The sequence below is a fragment of the Diceros bicornis genome, chromosome 22 (genome assembly GCF_020826845.1).
Source record: "Diceros bicornis minor isolate mBicDic1 chromosome 22, mDicBic1.mat.cur, whole genome shotgun sequence".
NCBI lineage: Eukaryota > Metazoa > Chordata > Mammalia > Perissodactyla > Rhinocerotidae > Diceros > Diceros bicornis.
The window spans coordinates 51896302-51922338 of NC_080761.1; positions in this window are offsets into that span (position 1 = coordinate 51896302).

Below are 26037 nucleotides of genomic sequence, written 5' to 3' on the forward strand. Positions count from 1 at the left end.
CTCTGAGCTGAAACTCATAAAGATAAATGCAACATATGTTAGTGATGGAAATGATCATTTTGGCAATGTCTACAATATCCTAAAGCTACAGCAAAATTATATCAGTTTTAGTTGTTTTTCTCACGTTGGTATAAACTCTCTAGAGAGGGAGGAGATACTCTTCAAAAACTGAAGAAGTTTGACTTTAATCTAAGAAAATTTCCACACTCCTGTCTTTCTATATGCTTGATTTAAATACCACTACATTTTAAAATTCTACTTTTTTTATTGTAAATGAACTCCAAGTGAAGTCTTCTTTAATTTTCTGTTAATAATTAATTAATTGGTGTGATAGACTAATATATAAACGTTATACATAATATACCTGTATCTAATAATTATACATAAAAATAAGATGACTTAACCATGTCATTAAATTCTCCCCTATCCAGCCTTCTACTCCACAATCTCTTGTTCAGTAATCCCGAGATCTCTCCAAATGTGTTTCCTCATTCTTGCCAATACATCTGAGTGTTGTATATTTAATCAACTCTTTCAGTGAGTAAACTATTCCTTAAAATAGCAAGGACTGTTGTACTCCTCACTTTCAAAATATGCGGCAAAGTGACTCTAGTTGTTGGTCTGGAGGCAAAGATTAGAGATGGTACCATATCCTGTGGAAGATGAGCATCAATTTGTGCGCTGCATATCTTGAGTGATGTTCTTGCAGTCTCTGGGCCAGGAGCACTCATCTCGTCTAAACAGATGAAAAAACTGTACCTCACGGCTAGAAAGTCAAAGAGAACTAGAGTTTAATGATCTTCATGTTTTTATATCAAAATGTCTACATCCCAAGTCACAAAGTCATCTTTCTCTATTGAGGTCACTGAAGTTGGTCCAGAAGACCTAGAGAGACCATGCTCTCAGTCTCTGCTACAGCTGTGCTACCCGTACTACAAACTGGGCCAGATTTTCATCAGTCTTCCCTGCAGTTGCAAAAGTAAGTTACTTCCTATACACTGCCATGGAGGTTTTCTGGTTTTCACAAGGTGTCTTGAGCTAACAGTTGAGCTGCCCATTGTCTGTTTTTCCGAGGCTTCTAAGGCTACTAAAAGAGCTGGCCAGCTTTACAGTCCTTCAAAATATACCATTGCCCAAAAACGTTTAAGCGCCACCACTACTACAGAAGCCAGAGTTTCAAACGTCACCTGCACAGGATTCCAATCTACCACAAACGATTCTTAGTAATATGTTTTACAACTTTATTGAGACTTTTGATACTGCCACAAGACAGGGATTGCCACACACCCACTTTTCAGCAACAGGGTCCTTATCACTTACAATGAAAGAGCCAGACCCAGAATCCCATTCCGAGGGTCTGCTTTCTGTGTCATTCTCCCCACTCTCTTAGCCTGGGCTGTCCCCAAAAGGGAAGGCTTAGACAGATGTTTGCATGCAGAACTGATCCCTATAAACAAAAATCAGTGGGGACTAAAATACTGAATTGGAGGAAGGAAAGCAAAATCAACACGTGTTATAGAATGGGTTATCATTGTGGGAAAATAAGACGTGATTCCACTTAGGACACCCTTAAGAGCATGAAGAGCGTACCCTGGAATTTATGCCTGAGAGAAGAAAGAGGAGGAGATTTTACCCACCAGCTTTCATATCTCATGAATCAAGTCAGTCTTGAAAATTCCAGGTTTGTGAAAGTGCCAAAGTTATTTGGTGGATTTCCACAGTTATTACAGCAGCAAAAACCAGAAAATCTCCAGTGCAGAAGAAAGATGCAGTCCTGCAGAAATGAGATATCAGGTCACACCTGCACAAAGCTGGTGGCTACATCGATAGCTGAAGCAAAAATAAAGACTAAGGAGGCTTGAGGCGGTGTACAAGAGGTATATGTTTTCTACTCCCTAAATCCATTAAGAGATTCAGGGCCTGAGTTACAACGATCTCACCTGCTTTGTCATCTATAAACTTAGCACCTTTTTACTTTCACTCACCTGTTATGAAACATTATCTTTCCTTCTCGGGGTCAGTAACCAGATTCCTCAAACTTGCGAATGTCAGTAAACAATCTCATCATCCTATGGAACCAAGAAAACTGTGGCTTCGTTAGAAGATCCAGATCCTATGTAGGACGTGAGCAATACCTCTTTCAAATTTCAATGTTGCACATCTCTTCTTTACTTCTGAAGCCATTTCTTTACTCACCAGTTTTGACTCTGAGTGTGGTTTCCCTCCATTGCCTTGGTATTCACCTTTGTCCTTTTAGGATGTCACATTCATCCTGTTTGGGATAGCTTCATCTATTCATAAATCAGTGCCCACAGAGGATTTTCTCAAGACTGGGGTGTGTAAAATCTAACCGTGACATCAACCTGCAATGATATGACATACAATTACTTGCTCTCCAAGGCAAAGGCATTAATACTTCACGTCTAATTTTCATGTAACTGGAATACTTTCCTCATTTCCCTACAGTTTCTTAGTTTTCCCTTAGTTATTCCCTGGGAATTTAGTTTTTGTGTCATTTCCTAGGAATTCACAGTCATGAATGTCCACTTAAAAACACCAGCTTTAAGCCACACCGACTACTCATCTCCACTTTTCTATTAACAATGGCCTGTTATTCCTGCTTCTTACGCTCAATTTAAAAAATAAACACCTTCTATCTTCCAGGTACTATGCCAAGTGCTACAAATAATAAATATATTACACCCAGCCTCTTCCTTGGAGGATATTACCATTGAATTAGGAGAAAAACATATACTCAAAAATGAAACCGTAATGTGGAAAAGGGTAGAGGGTATGAGGTCATTATGCTTAAAAATGTCAAATTCTATATTTAGATTGGCATATAAAGATTCAAAAAATCTGTATGAGCTTTTTTTTAAATGAAGAATAGTTTTTCATGAAATCAAAATCATTTGTACATCTTTTGAGGAAACAGATGAAGTTAAACGATTTTCTTATCCAAGTGTCCAGTTGTTTCAGACGTTTGTCATACACTATTAATATTTCGTTCTTACATGGGAATACCAAACTGTCAAAATAAGTATAATATTATGCATCCTGTCTTATAGAGGAGTGAACAGAGATCAGTATCAGGAAGTTAGATTATTTAAAGCCACACAAATATTATGTGGCATCTCAGACTATGATTTTTTTTTTTTACAGTGTAGCACAATTCCAACTAACCAATCACTAAACAATCTGCTTACTTTTAACTTTTTACTGTTAACCACTGGAAACCTTAATTATATTTCTATTCTGCTATGACTACTATTTTTGCTATTCCTACTAGCACTTTTTTGTTTGCTTCTATTGCTTCTATGACCACTGTCATCGATTCTATTATTACTACTATCACTACTACTATGACCAGGCCCACCACCCCAAAACAAGCAAACACAGATATTTCTTGAGCACTTAATGAATTTCAGGCTTATGCTAAATGTTTAGACCCGTGTCCTATAATCCGTATGACACTGCTGTATGAGGTATATATTAATAAACATTAGGCAGACAGACCTAGATTTGAATCCCACTTGTACTGTCTACTTCTTTCCTTGCATTTGTAAGTTATTACTTTTAAATGATTTATAAAAATATATGAGGAAACTTGCTTATAAAAATGCATATAATTTTATCATTCAGAAATATTAACGTTAACATTCTCATGTATTTATTCATTTTTTTCCTAGTGAGTTTATTTTAAAAAATGGGATCATGTTGTAAATATGTAAAGAAAATTCTTGTATTTGTGCATATTGCTGATTGTTTTCTCATGGTAAATTCTTAGAAGTATACGTATAGATCAGTGGTCACAGAAATGAAAGAAATTCCTTTCAAAATTTCCAAATTGCCTTCTGGTAAGATTTTACCTAAATTTATTTCTTAGTAGTGCTTTTTCCTTATATCCTTGCCTATGTTATTGTTCAATGTTATCACATTAATTAATAAAACTGTGCTTTGTGTTTGTTTTATTTAGCATTTCTTTAAATATTAGTGAGTTTGAATATGTTTTATTAAATGTTGGTAGCTTGAATTTCTTTCAATACTTTGTTTTCATATTTTGTTCATTGTTATTTGTGTATTATTATTTTCTAACTGTCAAATCTTATTCTTGTCCTGTGAAATTATTAGTATTTTTATGACATTGACCCTTGTGCTTCTAATCCCTTAAAATATTTGTCCTAATTTGTCCCTTTTTTCTCATTTTATTGAAACTTTACTATTTTCTTTGTTATGAAATTATTTTTTATGTCAAAGTTTTGTGTTCCTTTATGATTTCTTACATAACTTTTATGCTTATAATCCTTTGCTGTTATTTTAGATTTATGTTCATTTATATGTTCTTCTAGTTCTTATGAGATTTTATTATTTAAAAAACAATTCTTGGAGTCCTTGAGTTTAATTTTAATTTGGTACATATTGTGAGAATGGACTATAACGTTTTTTTTTTTAATTATTCTAAAATCACCAATTGTCTAACAATATTCTTCCTACTTCAAAAAGGTCCTCTTTATATATGGTAAATACTCATGTATAGATCTGGATCTACTTCCAAGATTTCTATTATTCTGTCTACTTTTGCAGACATCTGATATTTTAATAACTATTTATTGCATTTTAATTAGTTTAAACATATGGTAATGTTATCCCCACTCATTGTTCTTTTAAAAATGTTTTTTTTCCAAAATGTTCCTAGATAACAATATTTAAAATTATCTGAAAAGTACTCATAGATGTGACCATCACCAATTTACTAGGCTTCCTCCTCCAATTCAGTGAGATCTGAGTTCCTAGGAGGACAGACCACTAACTAACCCTGTGACCATGGGCCATTTACATAACCTTTCTAATTCTTTCTCATCTGCAAAAAGAAGTAACACTTAGTATTTCTTTCATGGCGTTGAGGAGAATACTAAACGGGATAAAACATACAAGTACTTCAAACAGCGCTTGGATAGACTCGGAGCTCAAGAACTATCACCTCTTTTGTGATTACAGTGATGATGAGGGGTACCCAGCCTGGACGTGTTAGCAAAGTCATTACCTTTAACACAACTTTCATTTTCATCTCCCTTGTTAACAAATGTGCAATGACCATTCAAGGTTTCTTGTCTCTCAAAGTCTCAAAACTGGCACGACCCAATAAATTAAACTTATTCATTGTTTCTCCTTGCTAATCAGAAGTTCAATCCTTTTGCTGTGATCAGCTCCACGTGTTTCCCTTTCTAGTGGGAAACGACTGAAGCCTTTTCTTGAGCATTCATCTAACCCCACCCAGACTCTAAATGATTCCCACAATCAGAACTCCTGGGTGTACATTAGCCCTTTCTTCTGATTTTCCACATTTCTTTTTTATGGTTTTTCAGACAATTTAATGCTTATGTACATATTATTTCCTGTTAGTCACTGAATTATGTCCATGATTTCTATAAGTTCATTACATCTTTGAGAGAAAACAACCAATATCATTCTTTTCTTACTATTGCCTATTATGGAATACACACATTACTCAATAGATACTACTAAGTTGGCAGAAACTAATTCCAATCCATGAAAGATGGAGAGACTGTGCTGGCTCTAACAGATGATTGTACAAAACTAAGAAGAAATAACTTTTGCTTTTTTAAGCATGCTTCCTTGCTATCTCATAATCTCCAAAGACTGTTGTGGGACATTAAATGTTTTCACTAAAAAAATAAACTTGTCACAGATTGCAATTTCCATAGGGAAGTGAAGACACAAGAAGCAAATAGTAAAAGTAAAGGATTTAATTATAGCTGACTTTCTTAAATTAAATGATAATTCTCAAAATTGATTTGTGTTGGATATTCCACATTTTAGATGATATACCTAAACATTATCTGTTATTTTAAAAAGGTTTCTGGCACATAAAGGTATTCCACTGAGGCAGTGAAGAAATTAACAAAATAATTCAAAGGCAGATCTAAAAGAATATATTTGGTTAAAAAGAGAACCACATTAATATCTCTTTTTTCAAATTAATGGTTTGGGACTGGTAATTTAAATAAAAGAAAAATAACTATTCAACCCACAGAAACAACATTTACATTTTTTATTTATGCTCTGCATTAATAGTGTCATGTTTCATCATTATTGTCCTTGACCACGGGTATGAAATGAAATGAATCTTATTGTGTTTACAAGTGATAAAGAGAGTTATGTCTGCAAATATTATTTTATTAGGAAAAGAATAAAGAAAGAAAATGAAGTGTCCTGTGAAGGTCACTATTTACACAGATGTATTCATTTGCAAGTACACACGTAACAAATCTGTTCCTTTAAGTATTAACAAAGTAATTTCATGGTTGAATAAATTTATGTAATTAGCTATCATGTTTTAGCATAATAGTGCCTTTACACAAAGTTGGTGAGTGATATTTAAACTGAGAACCCTGATACGTAGCCTATGAATAACACAGTAGCAAGTGTTTCTTAATAACGGTAAGATGTGTGTATAGCACACTGGTTTACAAGGCGCTTTCACGTGCATTATCTAATTTAATCTTCAAAATAATCAAGACAGTTAGTTACTTAGGGTGGGAGTTTCCTTTCTAGCGAAGAGGTATAGGAAATGAAGCACAGGAATATTAAAGACATCTTGTCCTGAAGTCACTCGTTGCAGAGTTAAAACTAAAACATACTTCTCGTGGCTCCTAATTGTGTGGCATTTCCCTTACTAAGTGTTTTTCCTTTTCATATTTGTACCCTAGGTCTTATTAACTAAAATATACATTTAATCTTGCAATAGGGCTCTGACTTATTTTCTGTCTCATAACTGGATTGAATCCCCATCCCCCAGCTTTCTGGATCCTTATTCTGACTTTTAAACTGTCCACTATTCCACGTCCCATCCAAAATTATTGGTTTGCATTGACTCCATTCAATAACCGTTTCTAGTTAAGCTAAATTTTTATATCCTTGGTAATTTACAGTATATTGGAATTTAAATCTTAAATGTCCAATTTTAATTCTCTGCTTTGCCCTGAAATCCACTTGACTGTGAGGAATATCTCTTGCCTTATTTATTGTCATATACTATTTATTCCTGTAATATTATGTTTATAAAAACTGTCCCTTATATAGTGATAAGGAAATGTTCTACAATAAGAAATTTTTCTAATTGTCACTTGAACCTATAATTAGTTGATAAAATTTTGTCTTGAATTGAAAGTGTTAATTCATTAAGAAGATATTATTTTGCATCTTCTCATTTCTTGTAAAAAATAATAATGTTTAAGCATAAAAGTTAAATTACTTTCATTACTACCAAAATAACATTACAATTCTGATTATCATAAAAAATTTAGCAAGCTTCTAATGGCTATCAAGAAATGATGAGTAGATAAGACTAATATTTTTCAATGAAATATTAATAAATATAAGTGGCCAAAAACATAAGACATAAGGCATGTGAAAGAACACATAAATTGTCCAAAAGAGAGTGATGTACACAGGCCTGGTTATTTTTGTTCTTATTTTAGTTTTACTTTATTTGGTTATTGATTTTTATGCCCAATGATTTGTTTGACTACTTTAATTTTAAGGAATTTATCATTAAAAAAATACATAGTGATAGCCCTGACTATAAAAAGTATGACCATTTTCAAAGTTTAAGATTATTTACTTATGTTATGCCCACATAAACAACATGCCAACCACTTTTTAAATAGTGCATGAAAAGATATTATACTTATCCTTTAAAACAACTTAGAATCCATCTTGAAAAACATATTGTGACCTTGAATGGCATGAGATATGAATAACTCTTTTGTTGCTAAATGTGGTAGATTCATAAATAGTTGGTGTTTCAATAAATTGTCTTTGAAAATGTTTCAGATAAGCAAAATTATCTGTATTTGCTTTACATTTTCATATATTGCCCTCTAAAACTATCATTAATGAGTAAAAGGGAATGTATGCATATATGTTAAAACACCTCCACACTATGCAATAGAAATAATTCTAATATTACTCCTGATAAAAATAACGATAGTCAAGATTCCTTGGATCTTCCCAAATCAAAAAATAGTTATTACAATGGAAGAGTCAACTCTCCTGATGTGTTTCATATTAATCAACTTTTCCTCTTAGAAGTCTCTCTTAACAACAGTATGAAGTATATAAGCTAAAAAATAGTATTAACATACCTTTAACATATCTTACATAATCAAAACAGTATGATATTGGCATAAAAGACACATAGATCAATGGAATAGAATAGAGAACCCAGAAATAAACCCATGTATATATGGTCAATTAATTTCCAACAATGGAGACAAGAATATACAATGGGGAAAGGAGATGCTCTTCAATAAATGATGTGAGGAAAACTAGATTGCCATATGAGAAGAAGGAAACCATACCGCAATTGTACATCATATGCAAAAATCAACTCAAAACATACTAAAGACTTGAACATAAGGGCTGAAATCATGAAATTCCTAGGACAAAAAACAGGGGGTAAGCTCCTTGATGTCAATCTTGGCAATAGTTTTTTGGATTTGACACCAAAAGGAAAAATAAACAAGTGGGACTACATCATACTAAAAAATTTCTGCTTTGCAAAGAAAACAATCCACAAAATGAAAAGGCAATCTATAGAAAATATTTGCAAACCACATATCTGATAAGTGGTTAATATCCAAAATATACGTGAACTCATACAACTCAATATCAAAAAAAAGCAAAACAAACAACCCAATTAAAAAATGAGCAAAGGACAGAATAGGCATTTTTCCAAAGAAGACATACAAATGGCCAACGGGTATATGAAAAGGACTCAATATCACTAATCATCAGGGAAATATAAATAGAAACCACAAAGAGATAGGACCTCACACACGTTAGGATGGCTATTATCAAAAAGAGAAGAGAGAGGCCGGCCCCATGACCTAGTTGTTAAGTTTGGCACGTTCCACTTCAGTGGCCCTGGTTCAGTGCCTGGACATGGACCTACGCCACTCACCAGCAACCATGCTGTGGTTGTAACCCACACACAAAACAGAGGAAGACTGGCCCAGATGTTAGCTCAGGGTGAATCTTCCTCAGCAAAAAAACAAAGAGAAGAGATAACAAATGCTGACGAGGACGTGGAGAAAAGGGAACCCTTGTGCACTGTTGGCGGAAATGTAAAGTGATACAGCTACTATGGAAAATAGTGTGGAGGTTCCTCAAGAAATTAAAAATAGAACTTCCATATGATCCAGCAATCCCACTTCTGGATATATATCCAAAGGAAACAATACCATTATCTCAAACATATACCTGTACTCCTATGTTCATTGCAGCATTATTCACGATAGCCAACATATGGAAACTACACAAATGTCCATCAATGGATAAATTGATCAAGGAAATGTGATATGTGTATATAATGGAATACTAGTCAGCCTTAAAAAAGAAGAAAATCCTGTCACTTGTGACAACATGGATGAAACTGGAGGGCTTTATGCTAAGTGAAATAAGCCAGACACAGAAAGACAAATACTGCATGTATCACTTGTATGTGGATTCTAAAAAAAAAGACAAAGAAAAAAATAGTCAAACTCATAGAAACAGAGAGTAGAAAAGTGGTTGCCAGGGGCAGCTGGTGGGTGGGGTAAATAGGGTGAGGTTGATAAAAAGGTGCAAATTTTCACCTGTAAGATAAATAAGGTCTGAGAACCTAATGTATAACATAATGAACTATAGTTGATAACACTGTATTGTATAGTTGAAATTTGCTAACAGAGTGGAACTTAAATGTTCTTACCAAAAATTAAAAAAAGGTAAATATGTGAGGTAATGGGAGTTTTAAAAAAATGTAAAATAAAAGGAAATTCTTTTAAATCTTCCCAGTAAACTTCTGATTCTCTACTCATTCCTTGGACTGGGAGTTCAATGCCTGAATTTAACTTTTTCTCTTTGTGTATCTCTGAGGAGTCACAAATTGTCATCTCACACTATAATTATTATAATCACTATTGTTGCCAGAGCAACTAATTATCACAGCCACATTATCTTTCAATGCCTTAACCTTTATAGTCAGTCCATCTCATGACACAATTGACAATTTGGGGGAAAAAACAAGTATTGTCATTGCATCTGCAAATTACAAGAGTTCCCTTTCTAGCCAACCAGGAGGCTACAGGTACACTCTTTAACTAATAAAGTAACCCACTTTGAAGGCCTACCTCCTGAGGCTAGTCCTGATATCAACGGCTGTATCATTTGGGATCCAGAAGAAAGCAGATGGCATGCTAAAATGCTTAACTGAGGAGAGCTTGAGGAAGAGATTATTTCCAGATGTGTTTACTAGGCACAGAGATGGTAAAATGCTCAAGACTAAAAGAAAGAAGTCATTACCAACCTGGCGTGACAGGGCAAGGGCAAAGAATGGTATTGCCAGAACATGAAAAGACCTTGAAGCCTAGAAGAGAAGCTCCTTAATAGGAGGTATAACCATAGAACATTGGCAATGCTAATGGGGGAAGTAACTACCCTAATTTCTTGTTCCACAGTCACTTCTAATTTCTGATAGTCTATTATTATTAGCAAAATCCAAACAGATACTTAACTATAAGAAATGTGTGGAGTTGCAGTCCATAGAAGTCAAACTCCTAGTAGCCTAGAGAAGATAGGAAAAGGCAGAGAATGGATTTGGGGAAGGAGATGTGAATACAGAATAACCAGCGTAATGAAGATAATGTGAATTAAATGAGACAACACAAAGAGATAATGCCAATCAGAAAGTCGAACATGAAAACGCCTATTAATACCAAGTGTGGTGAAGGTGTAAAGCAGTGAGAACTGCTGGCAAGAGAGTAAATGGTTATAAACACTTCAGTAAAGAATTTTCAATAGTCCTTTGTCATTGAAATGCCAATACCTATGATGCATCAATCTACCTTCTTGGTACATAGCCAACAGAATGCATTCACAAATTTACCAAAAGATATGTATGGAAATATTCATAGCAACATTGTTTTTAGTAACTAAAAGTAGAAACAATTCATATGTACGTCAAGAGTAGGATGGATATTATACCACAGTAAAGCTGAAAAAAAGAAGTAGAATGGATAACTAAATTGTGGTTTATTCAATTAACGAAATATTAAAGACCAGTGAAAATGGATGCAACGCACCTATATACAACAACATGGATGAATCTTACAAATGTAATGACAAGAGCATAAAACATACATGAAAGAGCATATGCTGTATGATTTTGTTACACAAAATGTTTTTAAAAGATAAAATTGATTTGTAGCATTTAGGGGATTCTTGCTTATACAGAAACCTAATAACAGAAAACAAGAAAGTGATTACTCTAACATTCAATAAAGGACCACATTATGGGGAAGGTGGGAGAATAGCAATCAGGATGTTCCATGAAGGACCTTTTGAGATTCTGGCAATGTTCCATTTTTTGACTTATTTGGTGGCATATTGGTATTCACTGTGTGATAAAAATATTGAGCATCACAAAAAAATAAAATATCTTACAGAACACAATATATTTGCTTTTTGAAATGGATTTCAGATGTATAGAAGGGAACCAAGGGGAAGATTTTTCTCATCCAAGTGATCTACACTTTAGTGACCACTTCTGCTTTCAATGCGCTTGTGACTTTGCCTCCATAGGCGATCAGCAAATAATTCTAATAGTCCGTCTTGAAAGTTCTTAGTCTCAGGTGGCAGTGTGATTTCTTGGAAGAATGGATTTTAGAGGTAGAAGGTCAGGTTTTGATCACTAGTTTTCCATTAGTTAGCCACCATTAGTTGGCCATTGGCAATTTACTTAATGACAAATGGAGCTTTCATTTCACTGTAAAATGGGGACGAAGACAACTAACTTCCAGAGAAGCTGTGAGGAATAAGCGAGACAATCTACCTATGAAGTAGCAGGTGGAACAGGTTGTGAACAATCCATAAAGTGGTCCCACGGATGGAGACAAAATTCAATAACACTGTATTCCTTATGCTGTTCTCTAAATCTGGTAAGTGATTCTTCTTCCCTGTCCTTCCCTAGTAACTGAAATCTTGCTCAGCAACGTATTACCTGTGTGAATTCTGTCCTAATCCTCACTTCCAGAAACAATAGCTTCCCACCTCAGTATGTCACACCACATGCTTAGGTCTCTGATCACCTCCCTGATACTGCCTTATGTTTATTTTACTTAAGTTCCTCTATTAAGAATCTTAAAGTCAGAGACCATGTCTCATTTATTTCTACATCTCTTACAGAGTGTTTCTCACTTAAATAATAAGGATAATAATAATAATAATAATAATAATGATAGGCTCCAAAGAGGGAGCCTTTCTGAGAGAAGTATATGGACGATGGCTCCTGAAAAGCTCTCCTAGTGTTTGAAGGAGGAGAGGGTTGGATAACAACATAGATTCTTAAAAAATGCTTGATTAAAAACGTGCAAATTGTCCCTGGTCAGACCAGAAAGGTGTAATTCTAACATAGATAGAATTTTTATCTTCTTTCCTGCCTGCTGTATAGCCAGATTATATTTTATTTTCAGAAGTTCAATAGTCCCAGAATCAAGGGATTTGGAGAACCAGATCAGTGTGGAGGGAAAAAATCAAAACAAAACAAAAGGAAAGGACATCTACTACCTTATGTAGAGACAGATGAATAACCTATCTTCTCCAAAGGCAAGGAAGAATTTTTTTAACCAAATCCAAAGTGCAGAATTAGGAATGCAAAATTCACACTTTTGACTTTAGGTCTCCAATCTTTTATTGTCAGGTAATGGTTTGGGAGTGGAAGAGAATTCTCATGGACTTACAGGCCAAAAGAGTTTTAAAATGAGCCTTGGAATGCATCCCAAAAGAGAGAGATCAGAAGTAATTGCATTCAATTATAAATTCACGGTGCACATCTATTTTCTTATTATGCAGAGAAATTTAAATTTCTTTCTTCTCTCATCTAGTGCTGGATGTCATACACCCTCAGTAATTGTAAAAAATAAATAAAACCTGTTTACATTTACGTCTTTGTATATAAAATGTGAATGTGTAATTTAATGAAGCTTTAAGATTGTTTGGATCTCATCCTATGTTTTAATTTTATTTAACGCAGTGATTTGTCAGACAATTAGGCTAAACAAGAAGAGCTACGGTAGTTAAAGTATGGTTTTGAATTAAACGACAATAGATAGATAAGAAAAAAAAGCTTTTTATCATGTTAATAAATGTTTTCCTTAGTACAAATTGATATACAATTTTTCAAAAATCTATTTGCATAGTTATTTCTCTTCAAAATACCTCACAGGATATTTTAACTGAATTATTTCTCACCAATGTAATGATAACTCTCATTATTGTCCATTTCATATAGTAAATTTAGTAACGGAAAAAGATATGACACATAGTGGAAAGCATTTCTGACAAAAGAAGGAGTGTGGGCCGGCCTCAAAGCCACTTCTTCTTGAATAGCATGATTACCTTGCTGGTCTGGAAACTGTATATTGTCACAACACCAAGGGACAATGAGACTTTTCTGGCTAAATTCAACACAATTAAATTAACTGATAGCAATAAATTGTTTTTTATTAATAAGGAAAGAGCCATAGGCCTTTTCAGTTATGGGAATGCTTACACCCCCATGAAGTTATCTTTTATCCTGGTTTGGGAAAATAATTAAGGGTGAAGGCATTGCTTTGTATGTTGTAACAAGAAAATAAGTACATATAGATAGTTATTGAGTAATAGTTCATTTAGAACATGAGGGTCCGGCCCCGTGGCTTAGAGGTTAAGTGCGCGCGCTCGGCTACTGGCGGCCCGAGTTCAGATCCCGGGAGCAAACCGACACTCGGCTTCTCCGGCCATGCTGAGGCTGCGTCCCACATACAGCAACTAGAAGGATGTGCAACTATGACATACAACTATCTACTGGGGCTTTGGGGGAAAAAAAAAAAAAGGAGGAGGATTGGCAACAGATGTTAGCTCAGAGCCGGTCTTCCTCAGCATAAAGAGGAGGATTAGCATGGATGTTAGCTCAGGGCTGATCTTCTTTACAAAAAAAAAAATGAGGAGTTGACTTGAAATCTAGGATTCATTATAAAGGGCTTGTCAATGTTTTCTTTCAACCAACACAGTTTGCTACTATCATTAATTATGCGTTTACTTTTCGGTTGATTACTGAAACAGCAAGGTTTTTCTGGACAACTAACAATTGCTGATGTGTTTATATTTGATCAATTTCACTTATAGAGGACAAGATTTGTTTAGGTTTTTTCAAGCTATCAGGGAATATCTCAATATTATTTTTAACCCATGTGTATACTGTAACCGGGTTTGAATGTTGGTCTAACACTTGCTCAGTGCACAATCATAGGCATTCTGTTTTCTCATCACCACAATGGCTTTGATAGTGTACATTCTCATCATTGTGCTGAAATAAAGTTAAATGAAGCAACAGACATTAAAGCAGCTAAACTTAATACATTTCAGTTTTCTTTCCAATTTAGAATATGCATTTTTAAAAATTCTACACAGGAGAAATGATGATTCAAGATTAATACTCAAAGCAAAGCCTGGGTCTGAAGTAGGAACCATGATATTACCTATTTTGCTTATACCACAATTGTATTTTCTATACCAATCTTGCTATTTTCCAGAGCAAAAATTTTCTTTTTGCTTGTTTTTGTACCTGATATATCTGTCGTTCTTTACTATTTTTCTAGAAATAGCAATTTGCATCTTCAGAAAGTCAATCAATTATGGCTTTCCATAATGCAGGTCTGTAGCAGATTCTACTCCTTTTGTGAAGACGGATCAACAGTCATTCTTGTGTTGATAGCTGATTTTCTCTCTATGCAACTTTTAATTGTGAGATCTTAGTAACTGTTAGAAATCCAGTAATGTAACTTAATAACTGCAACCTTGAGTAAGTTATTACTATGTTTCTCCATTTCCATATTTGTATAATAATACAGTAAAAAATGTTTACAACATTGCCTGGCATATCACAATAGTTGTGCCTAATGGAGTTAAGCTACGATGATTATCATCAAATACAATAGATTCTCTTCACACACACATATACACACATATGTGTGCATGAACATTCGTAAATATCATACCAAGTACTACTCATTGAAATCTTGAAATACCGTGTCTTCTTTAAAGGTACATTGTGAATTCAGTAAGGAATTATATACACTTTTTTATTATAATATGTCTCCAAATAGAAAGACAGTGGGAGACCAAAATGCCATTATTATGTGAGGAGGCAGAATAAAGCAGTCTTAATTATCTGGTTATATTTTAACTGGAAGTTTTGTTGACCCATCAAATAACCTTGCTTACTTTTATAAGGCAAAAATTAAAGGTACACAAAGATATGTACACCTAATTGTTCATTGCAGCATTGTTTATAACATTAAAAATTGAGACACAACCAATCTGTTACATAGGAGCTTGTTGAATAAGTTATAGTACATCCAATCATCTAATGTTATGGTCATTAAAAATGCTTGAGAAAAAAATGTCATGTTATTGATTTAAACCAGATCAATATTTACTGATTTTAACCAGATACACAACCACATATCCACGTATGCTCGATCTCTCTCTGTCCTCTCTCTTTCACACACACACGCAAACAAATATAAAAAGAAGCATGTTTGGAAGACTCTTCAACATCATGACATGAGTAGTTATCTTTAGAGGTGCAATTTCAAGTGATTTACAATGTGTTTCCATTCAATTTGAATATTATTTTCTAAATGAGCCCACTTTATTTTGATGATTACAACAAAAAGTAAAATTTGATTGTTTAGAAATAGAGTAGAAAATTCTATAATTAAAGGGCAATTAGATAGTATCTGGCCAGAAAAAATGCAAAAATTGATAAACGTTGATGTCTTAAAACATAGGCACGAAACTGAAGGAATCCTCACAGCTCAGAGTGAACTACGGTTGAAGGTGGAAAGGCATCCAGAGATCCCCAAATATGGAGAATATCAATAATTAACAATTAAAATAATATATGAAGAGGAAAAGATGTAAGGGCAGGAAACTTTTAACCCTTTCTCCCTCCTCCCTCCCCCTTCTCTCTGGTAACCACCAATCTAATCTCTGTATCCATGTGTTTGTTTGTTGTTGTTGTTTTTATACTTATGAGTGAAATCATATGATATTTGACTTTCTCCGTCTGGTTTAGCATGATACTCTCAAGGTTCAAAAACTTTGTGTTTTTAAAGGAATTTTCTTGCAGAAACAGTACAAAATCAAAGTATTTTGATTCCATATCTCTGAAGACGTGACACGTGTCAGATGGTAATTGGTCTATGGGTGGTGAGCACGATGTAGTCTACACAGAAATTGAAATATAATGATGTACACTTGAAATGTACATAATGTTATACAGCAATGCTAATTCAATAAAAAAATGTTTTTTCAAGAAAATCTTGAACCATGCACATAATCAGAAGGAGGATCTTGGTCTTCAAGGAACACATTTCCAAACATTCAGTTTATTTGTTTGTTTCTTGGCATTAGTAATCTTCCTAGGAAAAAAGATTAAATGAAATGGCAATTATTATGTCATTGGGACTTTCATTCCAAAATGGAGACCAAAGACCAAATTGGGATTTTCAGAACATAAACATCTCTCTCTCTCTCTCTCTCTCTCCCTCTCTCTCTCCCTCCCCCCGGCCCATTCCCTTCTTCCCCACCTCCACCAGGAGTTTGGTGAAAAAGTAAATATATTACACTGCAAGTAAATATTGGCTTGACATGCTATGGTTAACTAATTTAAAAAATGTAATTTATTAAATCCAAATTGCCAGTATGCTCAGGCTTTTGCCCTTTATGCTCCTCTTCATCAACTCTTAACTCATCTTTGCTCTGCTAAATACCCAAGACATAAAATTATCTATTTTCTTTCATCTACTTTCATCTCTGGGGAAATCAAGCTCTTATTCTGGCTTTTTGAGGTCTTGCCCTTTTGCTCGGGCTAAACTACATGCCAACAGTCTTTGACATTGCATGATGCTGTTTTTTATCCACATTTCTCTTGACAGGTCTCTCCTTTTTCTGGCTTTGTTGTGTCCTTCATGGTTTCTCTTATAACTTTTATAACTGATTTGCTTCTATTCCTCCTTTCTCAGATAAAGATCTATTTAATTAAGAGCGATGGCAGTGCCTTCTTTGATAATAGAGTAATGGTACATGTATGAGTGCATCCATGGATGGTATTAGCATTCAAATTACAACATATAATTTGAAAGTTACACAATGAAAATCAGATGACAAGAAGAAGCAAGAAGAAAATGAATAATCTATCAATGAAATACACAAAGAAATATTCAAATCATTTAAAAATGTGTGGAGCATGTGAATATATTATGATGACCCAGAACGTGTACCCATATTTGTTAAACTTTACATTTACTTCTTTTGTATTCACTTTAAAATCCTCTATTAATCTATTTTTACTCTGAAAAAAATCATTAATAATATAAAATCATCATATGGAAATATAAAATGGAATATATAGTGACTTTTATAGACCTAATAAAAGTATCTATAAATAAAAATAAAAATTGCATCATAATAAGCAATCAGAAGGATTAAAAAACAAATGGAATAAGATTCACTTCTCTAACTGGCAGGAAGCCAGAACAAAGTCAGTAATATTTTGACATGTAAAATCATTACTTTCTATTTGGGATGTATCAACTTGTGATCAACTATAACTTGATGTATAAAATACTAATTTTTCCTCCACAAGTCATGGAATAATATCTATAAATTCTCAATTTTTAAACAGAAAGTTTTTATTAGTAGATAATACATGGCAGGATGAGCCCAAGGAAAAATTCCTTGTTTCATTTGACAGTAATTGATCATTTATCCAATTGTTTCTTGATAATACAGTTCAAGAAATACTTTTTAACTGTATATATCTATATCATACATCTCGTTGTTTTTAGCCTCTCACCCAAAGATAAGTGACTTAGAGAGTACTTTGATAAAATAAAGAAATTGTATCCTTTTGTATATCAATCCTGCTGGAAATCATCTCACTGTGGCATTGCTGGTACCTGTAATGGGAGAGACAGTGCTGGCACACTAAGCTTTTCCCTGCTCCTCCAATTCCAAAGATAGGGCTGATGACTTGTTCTGTCAAATGGGCTGTGGGCAGAGATGTCATGTGTCTACTCTGTATCAAAGCTTTGAAGAGTCAACACGATGCCTCCAGTGTGTCTTCTCTTGACGCAGCAACTAGCAGGCTGCATATCCCAGATGGTGAACTTATTATATGTTAGAGCTTCTATCAACCTGGATCCCTGAGTGAGTGTGGGGCAAAGAACCTCCGGAATATGTAGATGCACTTTTGTGCTGTTAAGCCACTGAGATTTGGGGATTGTTTGTATGTAATCACCACATATCCTATCCTAACAAATACGTACTTTATAGTTTTACTACTTTCTACATAGCGTGTGCCAAATACTCGTTTATTAATCTGTGTTAAAATTTGTCTGGAATATATGTCAGTCTTACTTATGGTCTGTCTTACCTAATTATTTGCCTTTATTTTCTTTTTAATTATTTAAACTTGTAGAGTCAAAATAATATTCCCACTTTTACGTCCTTATTCCTACCATAACCTAGAAAATAAATTTTAGTCACAAGAATGCCTGTACAAAAACCTTCTGAATTCAAAACAGACATAAAGTTATATGAAATCAGAGCTACCATTTTGCTAAATTTCCTGGGGTTAAACTGGGCCAACTGGCACATAAGAGATGCAGCAGAGCAGACGAGCTATTTTCAGTGGTAAGAGAGTAAGAAAGATAGCTCCACGTGACTGCTTGGAAAGTGTTCTAATGTAGAATGGTGTAAAGACCATTTATATTTAGACCACTTGAATTTTTGTCATATGGATATGTTTTATTTTTAAAATATATATTCTTAATCTGGAATAAAATGATGAACAAATTATCTAGAAAAATGGTCACAAAGACAAACAACATTTGACAGAAGAGATGTGAATAACCTCAAACCTGTGAACAATGTTCAACCCACCAGAAGCAAAATAAATATAAATTAAAACAGCAATGAGATACATATTTGACACTCTTATTGGCAAACACTGAAAAAGAGTTACAGAAAACAGATTTGGTATGGTGTGAGGAAACTCACTATTTAGAGATAGATTTTTGGAATAAAGAGTGCTGCAAATTTTCCCTCAATTTATGTCAAAATGCAACAAATATTTTCCAGAATGTTCTAATTATAATGGAAATAAATGAAAGCAACTATCAAGTCCAAAATAGGAGATTCAAAAAAAAATTAAGAGGAATTCATATGGACTATAAGGAAATCAACGTATTGATGAATCAGAAATACGTTTAAAAACAAGGCAACTTATTCATTTTAAACAAATATTTATTCATCCTCTACTACTTCTCCTATAATTGTGTCATAGATGTTCTAGTCACCCAGGATGTAGTGCTGAACAGAGAGACACATCCCTGTTCAAACATATAGCATAAATTCAAACAGTGATTAGAGTAATGAAAATGGAAATCCAGAGGAGGTGGTAGGGAATCATGGGGTGAGGGTGGGCCAGTAGGGGGGCATTTAGAGTGAGCAATGAGGCAACATCTTGCTGACAAAGTGCCATTTAACATGAGATCTAGAAGACAAGAAAGAGCCTGGCATAGTTGAAGGAAAGGCCATCTAGACAGACAAATCGCAGAAGCTCTATGATGGTAATGAGCTTGGTGTTCAAGGAACAGAAAGACAGTAAGGGTTTGAGCTTAGTGGGTCATAGGGAGAGTGCAGGGAACAAATTCAGTTAGACGGCAAATCTTTAGGTTCTTGGGGCTGAGGTAAGTAGAATGGACTTTATTCCAGGTGACATGATTAAGAGCTGGAGAGTTATTTCAAGGGACATAATCTAGACTTGTTGACATTTTAGAGACCACTCTGGCAGCTGTGTGGAAAATGGACTGTAGAGGGAGCTGAAGACAGAACAGTGCAGCCAGTGAAGTAATGTTGCAGTAGTAAGGAAAGAAAGAAAAGCGGTTTGGGCCAGGATGGTAGCTGTGAAGATGCAGAGAAGTGAAGTAACTCAATATACATGTAGCTGCTGAAGACTTAGATGCGGGATTTGATGGAAGGGAGTATTCTTCACGTTTTAGATAGAGCTACTGGATGGTTTTATTTGTTGTAATGGGCAGACTAGGAGAAGAAAGCATTAGGGTCTGGAGAGGGGAGAAATGAGCTCTGTCTTGGTCATTCTGAATGTAAGATGGAATTGCTACGTAGGCTGCTGCATGTGCACATCCGGGGCTCAGTGGATGAGTCAGAGAATACATTTGAGAGCCTTTGCACAGAAAGGGTTTTATCAGTCAAAATAATAGATGAGAACACTAAAAGGGATACTATAGATGGAGAGGAGCAGAGAAATCTTCTAGAAGTCTCTTAATTAAGTTCTCCCTTTTAAATCTAAGCCTCTTAACCTTCACCATAAAATCAATCATGTTCTTCCTCTTTTCAGAGAAATAAGAAGTTGGAACTGTGTTACTTTATTTAATAAGTTATAGCAAGTCCTGCGGCGCCACATTTCATACAAAGATTGTTCCTCAGTATTTCTATTTTTTTTTTTAATTAGTAACTTAGAAGTGAACACTTACTCTGTCTGCTGTCTATTAGAGAGGAAGAAATCTAATAGAGTTCTTTTCAGGTTTTTTTTTAAGCACTAGGCAGCAGAAAGCTCATTTTTTTCCCTAAGACTAAACTGACTAACTCATGGATGACTACACTCCCTCTGTGAGCAAAAATCACTCTGTTCTTGATTTTTTTTTCAAAAATTGGATGATAGCACTCATCTGGATGCAAGGATATTTGAATTTTTATTGTCTGAAGTAATATGATCAGTGGTCATTCTTTCCAATTTTCATGATTTCCACTGACTACTTTCCTCATCAGAACCCAGACATGAAAAACACTGGTATCTTCTGAGACAAAACAATCTTGCTCTTCTGAAGGGAATATAAAACTAATATTTAGAAAACTACTCAGAAGATTTTCTACCTGGACTCACATGTCTTACCAAGTGAGTCTCACCTCAAATGGTATCGAGCCTCTGCCTCTCCAGAACACAGATCTGACTTTTTTTCCACATTCTGATGAATTATTAGGTTATAACAAAATCCTCTGGAAAAAAATATTATATCATTCAAAAAGTTACATAAGTGAGGACACCACCGAGGCAGAATGAATATTAGCTGTCACCACAAAGTCAGAAGTGGCTTTGATGGTTAATGTGTTTAGTTGTTGTTCCTACTGTTTTTAGTTTTTTGGTTTTGTATTTGACCTAATTCCTTAGAGCCACTGTCTTTTATGCCTGAGGTTTCTAGAGAAAAAAAAACAAAGTGGCTTCATTGTAGGGACTGACCTGGGAGCTAGTGGTTTCATCTTTTTCCTGGCTGTTACTACGTTTAAACATGATTTACTGCTTAATATGGAGAAAAGTAGACTAAGTGAAATTACAGAAACAGTAAAGGAAACAAAAACACTGCATTGAAATTACACCTTTTGATGTAATATGGTCAGAAAATCAAGACGTATTTCTGCATTTTTACTGAGCATATCAACATGGTGACAAGCAAAGCTTTGTTTTAAAAAAGACCTAATATCCTTATACGCGGAAATCTGAGAACATAAGCTACTCATTCTTTTTCCTTCATATGTTGCAAGGACTTGACTTCTGTGTCTAATTCCATTTAGGCAGCACACGGAGCTGTAACCTTATCACAGTTGTTCACTGGAGCAAACATAGAAAGAACATGCTAGAATTATCACTGATGATCTCATACAGACAGCAAATTCTGAAATCACTTTGTGCACATATTGTACACTGACATATATAGTTACACATCCATAAGAGGATTTCAAAGTCAGCCAGATCCTTGTTATTGTAGAATAGAAACATAATTTATTATTATTTTGTAATGGATACCAAGACACTCTCTCATCACTCTAAGGCCTAGACTTTCTTCTTCAAGGAAGATACCGTTGAATGAAGCCAGCCTGCCCAAACTTTTTACAAGTTTACATAAAGTGAAAGATAAGGAACACAAGTAGCCACGTGGATCTCAAGGGTGCTGAGTCTCTGTTATGAGATGTGCCCTCTGCCGTGTCTGGATATGATTTAGTTCTTCCCTTCCGCTCCATTGCCTGGCGGGACTACTCAGGGCAGTCTGAATTGCTGGCTAAGTGTCATGCTATAAATTCCACAATCAATGCACTCACCAGGTCAGACACCTGACATTCATGGCGGAAAGGAGCAATAATAACAATTCAGAGGCTGCTTCTTGAAAGACAGTTCTGAATACAGGCGCTTAACGGAACTTGAAGTATTTCTCGATGGCATCTGGAAGAAAACTGCTTGCTTAGGTATCTGTCTCATCATGCCTTTTCTATACATTGAGAAGGAGCTGGAGATTGAGACTTATTCAAATGACTATTAGATTGTTTAGCAAATTTTGATTTTATCCAGATTGTAATGCCTTTTGAAATCTCCCTAAATATAAGTGACCAAGCCATCTACAAAAGACCCCTTAGAGTGTTTCCCGTCACTGAAATCATACACAGGAAAATAACTGATGAAGTGTGGTTCTGTTACTCTCATGATCTGTCAAAATCTGAAACTTTAAAAGCCTCTCTTATCAGAGGATCAATTTGTATCCCCCCTAGAAATCTATAGCAAGTCAGAGCATTAAAGTGATTATGCTTTCCTGCTAAAAAATTTAAAAATGATGTTACCAGTATAAGTGAATTCTACCTGGTTTTATGATAATGCCTTTGTACAAGGTACAGGGCAGATCATAATCTTTCTGTTATCTTCTGTTATGACCTGGGTTTTAATAGACCTTCTGTTTATTGATTTCTCTATGTAAGTAATCATTCTTGAATTGATGCATAATGCTGCTGGTGTTAAATAATTGACAGCACAGAGATTTACTGGGAAAGCTATGACAAGCTGGAGGATGTGACAGAAAGAGGCTTGGCAGTACAGCAATAAATGTAGTCAGAAGGGGCCAGTGCTGTCAGGATAGGCATATCATATGATTAATTGCTCTATTACTTCTCCTTGGGCGACAGAAAGGCAAGAGGAGATTAGAAAGAGAGTAGAAACTAAACCAGCTTGTTGGGTGTGGCTTCCTCTTATTTATTCATTGGAGTTGAAGGGGAGGGAAAATGCCTTAGTTCCTGTTTCATCTTTATTTACCAAAGACAGATGCAATGACTGACTCTGTTGAAGTATTATAGAATAGCATTGTTGTTCCAAAATAATAGATTTATTGTATTAATTAAATTAACTAATTAATTATTTTATTGAGGTAACATTGGTTTATAACACTGTATAAATTTCACGTATACATCATTTATACTTCTATTTCTGCATAGATTACATCATGTTCTCGTGTACACCACCGAAATACTAATTAAATACTGATGTATTATAATACATGATGTATTATAATACATGTACATATATAATACACATGCATGTGCCTAATTATCCCTTTCACCGTCCCTTCTTCCCCTCTGATAACCACCAATCCAATCTCTGTCTTTATGTTTGTTTGTTGTTGTTTTTATCTACTACTTAATGAGTGAGATCATACAGTATTTGACCTTCTCCCTCTGACTTATTTCACTTAGGATGATACCCTCAATGTCCATCCATGTTGTCACAAATGGCTGGATTTCATCATATCTTATGGCTGAGTAGTATTCCATTGTGTATATATACCACATCTTCTTTATCCATTCATCCTTTGATGGGCACTTAGGTTGCTTCCAAGTCTTGGCTATTGTGAATAATGTTGCGATGAACACAGGGGTGCATGTATCTTTATGCATTGGTATTTTCATTTTCTTTGGATAAATACCCAGCAGTGGAGTAGCTGGATCATATGGTAGTTCTATCCTTAATTTTTTGAGGAATCTCCATACTGTTTTCCATAGTGGCTGCACCAGTTTGCACTCCCACCAGCAGTGTATGAGAGTTTCCTTCTCTCCACATCCTCTCCAACACTTGTTGTTTCCTGTCTTGTTAATTATAGCCATTCTGACGGGTATGAGATGATATCTCATTGTAGTTTTGATTTGCATTTCCCTGATAGTTAACGATGTTGAACATCTTTTCATGTGTCTGTTGGCCATCTGCATATCTTCTTTGGAGAAATGTCTGTTCAGGTCTTTTGCCCATTTTTTAATTGGGTTGTTAGTTTTTTTGTTGCTGAGATGCATGAATTCTTTATATATTTTGGAGATTAACCCCTTATCAGATATATGGTTTGCAAATATCTTCTCCCAATTGTCAGGTTGTCTTTTCATTTTGTTGATGATTTCCTTTGCTGTGCAGAAGCTTTTTAGTTTGATGTAGTCCCATTTGTTTATTTTTTCTCATTGTATTAATTTTACAAGGCTATTCAGAAAGAATGGCCATTTGCAATGAACAGCCATCATTTTGAATGCAGGTTACTGAGGAAAAATGGTAATGCCAAAACTGTTAGTCAAGTGACCATGGATTGCACTAGAAAACACTCACAGTGACCAAATAAGATGAGGTTTTGTAGCTAAAATATGTGTTGGTTTTGTTTTCAATTATTGACAATAAGTTATATCAAAATTGCCATATTTATGAGTGTGTGGTTATAAAGGTATACTTTAATTTTACTATATACACATACACACATTCATCTTGATGGCTTTAACATAGAGAAAGAGAAAAATCAGTTTTACATTATATTAAAGCATATAATTTCAATATCACCATGAATTTTTCACACTTATCCTTTTATGTAATGATACAATAATCTAAATTATTTGTACTGAAAATGGGTAGGAACAATAAAATTTAACATTTTTTTCTATGATAATTTCATCTCTCAGAAAGTCAATTCTAAATTTTAATTGAAATTTTATCAATGTTATCAAGCTTCCAGAACTCTTCACCAGATGGACAGGCCTGGTTTTTTGTGTATCATAGAGACCAGACAGAATGATATACATTAAAACCACATAAAAATGGGTATATTCTAGAACATTTCACTGCCAAAATAAGAACTTGGTATCTTGCTTCTGATAGGATGGGCAGGGGAGGATGGAGCTTCAAATACACTTTCTGTAGTTAACTTTCTTTATTTGTTTGTTTTTTGGTTTCCCTCTAGCCACCATTTTCCAATGTGTACAAATTTTACCCCCTAAACCACCCCCGATTACTTTACTGTTCACAGACCGATCTTTTAAGCAGAGTGTACTTACAACAGAAAACAACACAGCTCATCTGTGGAGCATGGTGCAGACTATAAACATGGATCATTCTCTCCCATTCATCAAAATAGCGTACATTTCTGATAAGATACTATTTCTTTCATCCATCTCCTGCCAATCCTATGAATTTTTATTTATGTATTTAGGAAATAAGCCTTGTGAAATGGTTAATGTCAACCCATAAATTTAAACAATACCACTGGTTTTGAACATTTTAATAGAATATGATTGATTGATGTTCTTATTTAGCTTTAAAAATATGATGGAGTACTCCAGACACTGTTAACTGGGATTTGCTAAAAATATATGTGAATATTTTGTTCTTATTACTATTTGAACCTGTGAGGTAAATGCCAAATATCAGAATTACTTCTACTGAAGGAGGAATACTTATGAAAAATAAATAGTTGTTTATCCAATTTTACTTATTCTTCCAGTATCCATTTCAAATCTTATACCGGATCCTTTTCCAGACTTAATATTAATTACTGAAAAGGAGTGTTTTGGTTAAATATTATCAGAAATTTATTAACTTACTAATTAGGACGTAATAGCCAAAACCTATAATAGGTGCTGTGGAGAATAGTCAACTACACCATATTATCCACACAGTAGTCAGATGTTACTTTTAAACATAAATCAGATTATGTCTTTTCTCTTTTTAAAGCCCTCTGTTGGTTTTTCTTTGCAATTGATATAAAATAAGTAAATCAGACT